The 9,421-nt window shown below is 40.7% G+C and overlaps 1 long non-coding RNA gene across 1 annotated transcript in view; it reads left to right on the top strand.

Moving 5' to 3' along the window:
• Nucleotides 1-5,004: 5,004 nt before the first annotated feature.
• The window catches only part of LOC126943952 (uncharacterized), a 52,244-nt gene continuing 47,827 nt past the window's right edge, over nt 5,005-9,421 (top strand). Inside the window, exons 1-2 of the long non-coding RNA XR_007721909.1 lie at nt 5,005-5,148; nt 6,641-6,703. This is a non-coding gene — a long non-coding RNA (uncharacterized LOC126943952). The remainder of the gene's footprint in view (nt 5,149-6,640; nt 6,704-9,421) is intronic.

Here is a 9,421-nt window from a genome sequence, read left to right as displayed (position 1 = left end):
TTATCTATTCAACTGTTGATTTGATATGCATTATTTTTACTTTGGAGCTTCTGTGCCAACTATTACTATGAAGTCCTTTTTAAAATATAAGTCCTTGGTGAGCAGATATAGTCAATACTGTTGCATACATACATAGAAGTGGAATTGCTGAGTCACAAGTAAAGCATGTATTTGGCTGTAGTGAATATCGTTATGGTTTTCCAAGTTACAGTTTTGGCCAGCAGAATGTGAGATTCCTGTGTCTTCTTTGCATCCTAATAATGTAGGCATCTCAGGGGCCTTAGATACTAAGACTAGCTAGTGTATCATAGACTTTTCACTCTAAGCACACGAAAGTCCAGAGCAGCAGCTCTGGCTTAGAGTGTAGTGGCGATTTCCCACTGGCTCCCTCCCACCACTGTGACTTTTAGATAGCTAGACAAGCCCAGAGGAGATGCAAAACAATTGCAGAAGGCTGCATCCATGTCGGGAGGGTGAAACCCCCATTATTATGAAAACGTTAACCTTCCCTCTTCTGGGAAGAAATAGCTCACTCTGTCAGGGGATGCCGTGTTTAAAGAACCCTGTGGTTTCAAAACAACTTCGAATGTTCCAAAGAGCAAAAAAACCCATTTATCTGCTCTGCAGACCCACAATTATATTATTTGGGCTACTGACTTGTCACCTAAATCTTCAACTTGATTTGCAAGAAGTGTACCATACCAAAGACTGGTCTCTTTCTTTTCCTGCTTTCCATACACAAGAAGAGATTATTTCAAGTCAGTTGGGAGCTTACCTCTTCACACTTCACTATAATTTGTAATTAGCGACATGATGGGCCTGGCTTTTCCTTGTAATTTTCCAAGAAACTCCACTTTCACTCAAGGTGAGATAACGTCAGTGTAAGTTTATTTGGGTAGGTGAGATGCTCAATTTTCAGCAAAGAAATTCATGTTGGAGCTACATGTTTTACTCAACTTGGAGCCTCATTCTGGTAAGAAGATTGGAAACCTCAACAAAGATGATAACCTCTGGTTACTCTGTGCTAGCTTGTTTGCCAAATCTTTTCCTTCTTCTCTCTCCCGGGCGTATGGTACCCTTGTGCTTCCTGGCGCCTTGTGTGAATGGAGCTGTGGCATTAATTCTGGCCTGTGAGTCAGAGTGAAATGACATGGGCCACATCTGGACTGGAGCTTTCATTTTCTGTCCCAAATGCTTCAGAACTCACTGTGGATGACAACAGCTGCTTTCATGATGGAGACTTCTCTGACCATGGAGGAACGGAGCCTTAGTTGTTTTCTGTCCCTGAGGTTTTTGTACGATTTGTCACAGCAGCATAGCCTAGTCTATCAGGTTGATATGCACTCTCTCTCATTCACCCTTGTGTAAATAAACCCTGGCCTGATTCATTCTGATCCCTAAGAAACTAGAGACTCCAAGATAGAGTTTCATTAAAACAAAAAGTTCTAATGTAGAATGAAAACTGTATCATTCTGAATACTGTATTTAGTTTGCCATTTATTATTTAATATTTAAACGATAAATAGTACACCTTTGGTAAACAGGCAACCATGTCAATAACAGGAAGGGTGAGGAAGAGCTAAGAGGAGATGAAAGGAACACTATTTTATCTGAAGACGCTCACAGTGAACTGCTGACACAGGGATTTCATGGCGGACTGAACAAGCAGAAGTGGGAAGCATTTAGGAAGGATAGGATCAGTTATTCAGAATAGCCCTAAATGACAATTTCTTCTCCACTACTCACACATAAACTTTCCATTAAGGGGGAGAGTGGGAGGGGAGAAGGGTAGGGAAGAATGAGTTTCCTTAAATGATCCTTTATACTAGGATGTCTAGGGGAACACAGTTTTGAGCATAGAAGAAAAGAGATGAAACAACCCATGTAATAGGCTTTTTTTATTTTAAATCACTTTTGAGAGCCAAAGAGGTCAGGGATTAAGTGATTCCTCTTGGGGTTAACAGCTCACTGTTGTAATCTTAGTGCTGAATGTAATACTTGGAATATAGGAGGAGCCTGATAAGGTTGTAAAATGAATGGCTGGGTGGGAAAAAAGTTGACATTGAAATACCCCTCACTGCAAACTGAAAGTCATGTTTTTTATTTTTCTTTTTTGTTCCAAAACTTTGCAGAAAAATCTCCCATGATCATTCCATACATTTATCTAGAAACAATGAGTTCCTGAGTTTGTGGCATGCTCACTTACCTCCATAGACAGTTATTATTATAGCATCTGTTTCCTAGATATAGTGAAGCACCAACTCAGTGGACCAAGGGATGATAGTGTGGGTGCCCACTGATTGCTGAAACCGAAATCCAGCCTTCTACCTTGACACACACCCACAACATAAGAGGAAAGACCAGCTGAAGTCCAGGCTCAAGCTATCAGGATTCTAGTCCCAGCTCTGTTGCTGTATCTTTCCTTTCTAGAGTTCCTTTGTTTCCCTCTCTATAAAATGAGGAGATTAGAATACTTTAAAAAGTGTGTACTAAGAATCACCAGGACCTTTTTAAATAGGCAGATTATAAATTGGCATACCCAGAGTTTCCGGTCCCTGAGCTCTGGGGTGGGGTCAAGGAATCTATTTTTTAACAGATCTCCCAGATCGTATAGGGTCATGGCTGATTTCTGACAACACACTTTAATATCATCAAAATGGAGAATCTTTAAGTTGAAAGTCTGATGGTCAATATTTCCATCAAAATAACTACATAAATATCTCGTTCTCTCCCAGAAGGTAATTTTAGGTGTTCGGTAAAGAAGTCAATCCCTGCTAATATGAGATTACTTTTGAGTAATGGAACATTGTAGCCCATATAATTAATGCATCCTCCTTCCTCTTGTCAACTCTGCACGAGGGCCCTAGGAGGGCCCTGCGTCAGCATTTCACACAGGCATCTTCGGATGAAGCAGGGTTCCTTTCATCTCCTTGTTAGGGCCTCTTTATATTTCCTTACCACCAACTTAAAAAGGCTGGTGTGGGGATTTCATTAATTTCTTAAAATTGTTTAGAGATACATCTCTGAATTCCTTTGGTGTATTCTTTTTTATAACTCAAAAGCACGGTTTTCTGGGTTCCTATTAAGCTCTGTACTCAAACACTCAGGGGCTTCCAAAAGAAAGAAATCATTTGTACGACTAAGTGAGACCCCATTTTGCCCAGGAATAACAGGGTAGATTTGGTACATGCTAAATTCTTGCCAAACATTGAATAAATCCTAAAGGCTGACATAAGGCTTCATTTTCAGGAAAGATAAGAGAAGATTTATAATAGAAAACATGATTTTCTTCTCTAGACCAACAATGCATGGGCTTTAGAGGACTCAAAGTCCCTAAATCTTTTCCGCCTAACTTTTCCCTAAGAGCCAGTATCAGAGTTGCCTTACTTCCCAGGTTATCTCAAGTGATTTGTCATCCCAGGCATCTTGCTCAGGGAAATCTGGGGTTAACCATGTGGAGTCTGTAGATTTCAATCCTAGAATTTTAATTCCTGCCTGAGGCTCAGGATGGGAAGTGCAGGCATGACGCCCACCTCATGGCTCGCCCAGAACAGAAGCGCTGAGCATGCAAGATATGCAGCGTCAGGTCTTGCCCCAGTGACATCCGAAATGGACCCTTGTGGAAAATGTCATGAAATTCATGACCAACTGATATCAGCCACAAGGAGAGAAGAGGCTGAAAACCAAGAGTTTGCATCCTATTTGGATATGGTTATGTTCTAGGTGACTCATTGACAGCTACCCTCATCATCTGCTTTTCTAACTCAGTTTTACTTTCCTCAATTCAAATATTGGTAATTTGCAGCTGCTTCTACTGTAACAATGACTATAGTTCAATTATGTTCCTGCATGTGTCAAGTATAGTACGGTCTAATTTAATCTTATTACACATCACCATATTGCAATTATACATGCTATCCAAGTGTTAACACATATTTAAACCTGCTATTCCTTTGTCACTGATTTACAAAGAGGTACCTGAAAAGAAGCAGATGTCATAATTACACGCTTATTCAGCTCATTTTAAACGAAGTCTCAAAGTAAATTACAGATGAGCCAGGCGTGTCTTGAAATTAATGTAGTGATAGGACACTAATGCCACGATTCATTACGGTTTGTCAATGTGCCGTACTTCTGGAATGTGCGATAAAATTATATTAATACTCTGTGCTAATGAGATTAATGAATATGAACATGCAGGAGAAGAATAGGGTTCTTTGTTCAACTATTGAAAAAATAACATATAGGTAATTAAAAAGAATTAATCAAACCATGTACAACCTCATTTATATTAAATTAATTTGTCTGGTTTCATTTCTAATAATTAATCACTTTTTGCAAATTACAAAGCACTTCAGGCGGACGGAAGCACTACTGTAGGAGTAGTGATTCAGAATATTTAGAACCATCAAGGTGGTCCCTGTGGGTTCATATTAATTAAGGTTTAACAGTTTGGAAAATTGTAGCAATATTTTATGATTCATGTAATTAAACTCTGTAACAAAATGTCACAACTGCTAGTTACTTCTGCGCCTGTGATTTATATCGTCCCCCCTTTGGAAAGGAAGCGGCAGAAATGAAGTCTTCTTAAATGTGCCGACACTGTGGATGGGAAAACAAGCTGGTGGGTTCAATGCAAACTGAAGCACTTCACCGAGGGTGCGGTGCAACCTTCCACTCTCCAAATTCACCATGTGGTTATGCAAATTAGACGGAGTCATATGATCTGACATTCGATGGAAGTCTGGGTGGGTGGGGTGTGGGGAATCTCTTCTGACACATTTGCTTAGATAAAAACAAAGAGGCAAGAGCCATGAGCTTCTTTCCAAATGTAAGGGGGTGTATTTCAAATTCAAATTCTCATTGAGGGAGGCTCCTGAGTTTCCAGAGCCCACAACCCTAGAAAGAAAGGTAGCTGTTAGTTCATACTTAAAACTGACTGGATTATGTCGTCAGAGTACTTCCTAGAAACCATTTCCCCTAGTCCCTGGTATCCTAGAAGAAGGACTGAAATGGTTCTCCTGGGAAGCACCTCCTGAGGAATATGGTGTAGGAAAGCCACCCGCGTGCTTTCCGGCTGGGGTGGCTCTCTTCCTTGGCTGCTGGAGGAACTGGAGAGAGGTCTGATGAGGATGGCTCCGTGGATCAGTGGGTCTTATTCCTCATTCTGCAGCAGAAGCAACTGGGGTGTTTTTTCTCCTAATATTGTGCTGGCTTCTCTGCCTTTCTCTTTCTGGCCTGTACCCAAGGCTGCTAAACCCTGGTGGCTGGCTCTCCCTGCTCTCTTTCCAGATGGATTATGGCTGGATTTTGCCATGGGGAGCTTGCCCAGTCAGACATGGAAAGCCAGGAATAGGAAAGAGGTCAGGTGGTTCTCTCCCATATCTCCCTGCCTTGGTGCTATGTCTCACCTCGAGGCTGAGTCCCTTGAGATGAGGCAGCCCACCTCCAGGGCTCCGGCCTTCTCCGACTCCAGTGACACTCTTCCCACTCCTGCCTCCTTCCGTGCACTAGTGCTTCACGCTGTTTCTAGCTCCTGGGTGCCTCATGATCTCTTGTTTGGTCCCTTAACCCTACTCTCCTCTGTAAACAAACACTTTATAAACATGTCTTTATTTGAAATATCTGATAGTGAATTCATGCCTGGGATCCACCCTCAAAGATTCTGACTCAATTGGCCTGGGGTGGGGTCCCAACATCTGTATTTTTTTTTTGTTTAATATTTCCTGGTGATTCATTGTATATGGTGGCAAATCCATACATCAGATTCCGGGAAGAGCCGGTGTCTCCAAAAATAGTTAATGCTAACATGGTACTTATTGTGGGCCAGTTTCTAAGATCTTTTAAATACATTGATGTATTCCATCCTCATGACAACTCTAATAAATAAATAGATGCTATTATTATTCTCATTTACAGAGAGAAGTAGTTGAGGCAGAGAAAGGGCAAGTAACTTGCCAAGGTCACAGAGCTGATAAGTAGAGAAGCTAAGTTTCAATGCATAGTCTGAGCTCTCAACCACCACTCTGCTATAATGACATGAGTCTTGGCAATTTATTCTAAGAAGTGATTTGAAAATGGAGAGAACCTTTTTGTTTATTCACACTTACATTAAATTATGTATTTATTCATTCATTCCAAAACATTTGAATGAGTGGCTATTATGTTCCAGGCATCAAGGATAATATCCCTCTAACCATAAGGGCTAACAAAGTAAACAAATAAACAAATCTGTAAGTAGAAAAATACTGAAATATCACAGGATGAATTGAATATATTGTGTTGAGGGATCCCTGGAGAATAAAAAACGTGTTCCAACCAGAAACATGAAGAAAGATTCACGGTGAAGGATACATTTGAGATGGGCTACAAAAGAAATAGGATCATCATTAGACAGTGTGGCATGTGGCTAGATCCACCCATAACACACTCTCACCTGAGGATAAGAAGGTTTTTACAGCAGAGGCTGGAGGGAAGGATTGATGTGATGGTTTAAGAATAATTTATTAAGAGTAATTTATTCCAATTGCTTGAATTTGGGACTTTATCCCTTAAATGCAGAAGAACCAAAATTGTTTTTAAGTAAGAGAATGATATGAGTGTACTGGAGCTTACAGATATTGCTTCACTAATGTTGCAGGAAATAACCAGGAAGAAGACACAGCAAGAGGCAGTGCCATCCTCTGAGATACTTGAAAGTCAGGTGAGAGATGATGGGCTTAGAATAAAAGCCTCCACAGCATGGAGGAAGAAGGTGGCTGTTCCTGAGGAATTTTAAATTCATTGATTTTTCTGCTCTCTGATCCAGTGCACAGAGTCTAACTATTAAACATAACGTGTGTGGTCTGGTAACGTGTGGTCTGATGCCATGTGGAGCTGCCCGGTTCTGCCAGGCCATTCGGGAAGTTCTGGTCCCTCTCAGTCCACACTCAAATTGGATTAACTTGGAAATGAGAAAGGCCATGCTTTTTTATGCCTGTGAGCAGATGCTAGGAATTTTGAGGCTCCCATGGGAAAGAAACATAGATCCCAATCAGCAGCCATGGTGTTACATGTCTGTAAATACCACGAATGGGGAACATTTTATTTTGTTTTGTTTGCTTTATAGAATGTACCACCCCATTGTTTCACTCAAGTATGAAATCCATCCATGGCTCCTTTGTAGGTAACAACTTTGTTCTGACTGTAATACTAATGGGATGGGGTGCAAACCCTGCTCGTAGACAAATGATGATAAAGTGAAATCTTTAAGAAATCATCAAAAAAATGAGGCAGGGCCATCTGAACTGTCTTTCCAAAGTGACAGGGCTAAAGAAGCTGCCAAGACACCAGCCCGAGGCACTGAAGCACATTTATGATTTAATTCCCATTTTGACATCAATCAACATATATTAATAACTTCAGCCAAAGAAAGTAACGTCCCGGGTGTGCTTTCACAGTGACATGCCTGCATCTAGGAAGCACATTTCTGATTGCCAATTAAACCTCAAACAAGCTCAACCTCTCCCACTCATCTCACCCCATAACCTTGCATCATATTTCAAATAGCACTGTGGGGCCCACTGTCATAACCTTAGTTTGGTATTTCCCTTAAAAACTGACACTAATTTTACTAATCTGAATCTGGTCTTATGGAATTATAAAATCTATTAGTTGGAAATGGGGAACTTAGGGATCATAGAGTCCAGCCCCCTACCTGAGACAGGATTTCCTCCAGTTTCTCCTGACAACTTTTTGTCTGCTTCAAATCAATAACTCTAGTACTGAAAAGCCCCTACATCTCAAAAAAGCTATGTGGTTTTCCAGGGAACCTGTGGATTTTAAGTCAGAATCCTAGCTGTACCCCAGATAAACCTGTTCCTCTGTGTGTATGCGTGTGAATATTCAATAATCCTCATCTGAAAGCAATTTTTCTCCCTAGGGTAAATTTGTCAAAGATGGGTTACTTTTAGTTGTCACAATGGTGGTCGGGTGGCATTGCTATTGGCATCTAGTGGGGAGAGGCCAGGGATGCTGCTGCTAAACATCCTACAATGCACGAGGCAGTCCCCCACAACAAAAGGATTATCTGGCCCAATATGTCAATAGTAATGAGATTGAGAAACCCTATTCTATACATACAGAGAAAAATATACAAACACATCCACATACTTAGTGCAGTTTCAGGCAGATTTCCTTTTATTCTATTTGTTAGAAAATGTATGAGTCTCTTGAACCCAAATCTGTTTTCATTCAATCTTAGATCTACCCCACAGAAAAATATAGATTTACAAATATATGAAGACATCTTCCAAAGTTACAATCTCCAAACCAAGCTTCCCCCATTCCTTTCCACATTCCCTTGTAGGTCAGGGTTTCCAATATACTCATCGTGAGTTTTGTGGAAAATTACAAAATAACAATAGTTATTTAAAGAATATTAATGAAAATGGGGGGCCAGTAGGATGAGAAGGAATTTGTTGGGAAAACACTGGCTTATCTCAGAATCCAAGGGATCACCAAAACAACCTGGTCTTTGGGAGAAAGACAAGATTAAAAACTCTAATCTAGACGAGGATTAAGGTTTGTTTTTATGAATCATCCAAACCTCAAGGCCTAACACAGTGGCTGAAATGTTGTAAGAACTCAATAATTATGTGTTGGAAGGAGAAGAGAAGGAAGGAAGGAAGGAAGGAAGGAAGGAAGGAAGGAAGGAAGGAAGGAAGGAAGGGAAGGAGGGAGGGAGGGGGGAGGGAGGGAGGGAGGGAGGGAGGGAGGAGGGAGGGAGGGAGGGAAGGAAGAAGGAAGGAAGGGAAGGAAGAAGGAAGGAAGGGAAGAAGGAATGAAGGAAGGAGGCAGGGAGGGAGGGAGGGAGGGAAGGAAGGAAGGCAAGTTAATGGACAAGGTTTAAGAAGGAAATTCTCATTAAAAAATAATTAAGAGCAATAGCCAACCTCCAGGAATGTTCTTTGTCCCTTTTAGGAGCCTCTGCTATATGGTAAACAATAAACTGTCAGCAAAAATAAGCACCCTGCACATGTGTGAAGCACTGACTCCTACCCTTTAAAGATCTCCTTGCTTTCTTTGACTTCTGTTTGTGATGCTAAATTTCTTGCTGCCTCTTTAAGCTTACAACATGTTTTGGGGCTTTGCAACATGCAAGTCTGTTATTAGAGATTCTGTTGAATTATTCAGGGCTAAATCAAGATGCGAAGACACCTTTTTTGAGACAGAAAATTGGCAAACACTCTTGAAGATGCCTTACAGCCAAAAAAAAAAAAAAAAAAAAAAACCAACACCTACAAATTCTGCTGCAGTTGTATTTATCATAAAATAGGTAATGATAAAAAATTTGTTACCTGCATAAGAATGACATGTATTCCTCAAGAAATTTTTTTGTCTCCAGTGTCAGTATCAGCTTTTGTCAGCCATAGTTCCACAA

The sequence above is a fragment of the Macaca thibetana genome, chromosome 20 (genome assembly GCF_024542745.1).
Source record: "Macaca thibetana thibetana isolate TM-01 chromosome 20, ASM2454274v1, whole genome shotgun sequence".
Taxonomy (NCBI): domain Eukaryota; kingdom Metazoa; phylum Chordata; class Mammalia; order Primates; family Cercopithecidae; genus Macaca; species Macaca thibetana.
Note: the sequence above shows the minus strand (reverse complement) of the source record. Positions and strands in the feature narration are given on the sequence as shown.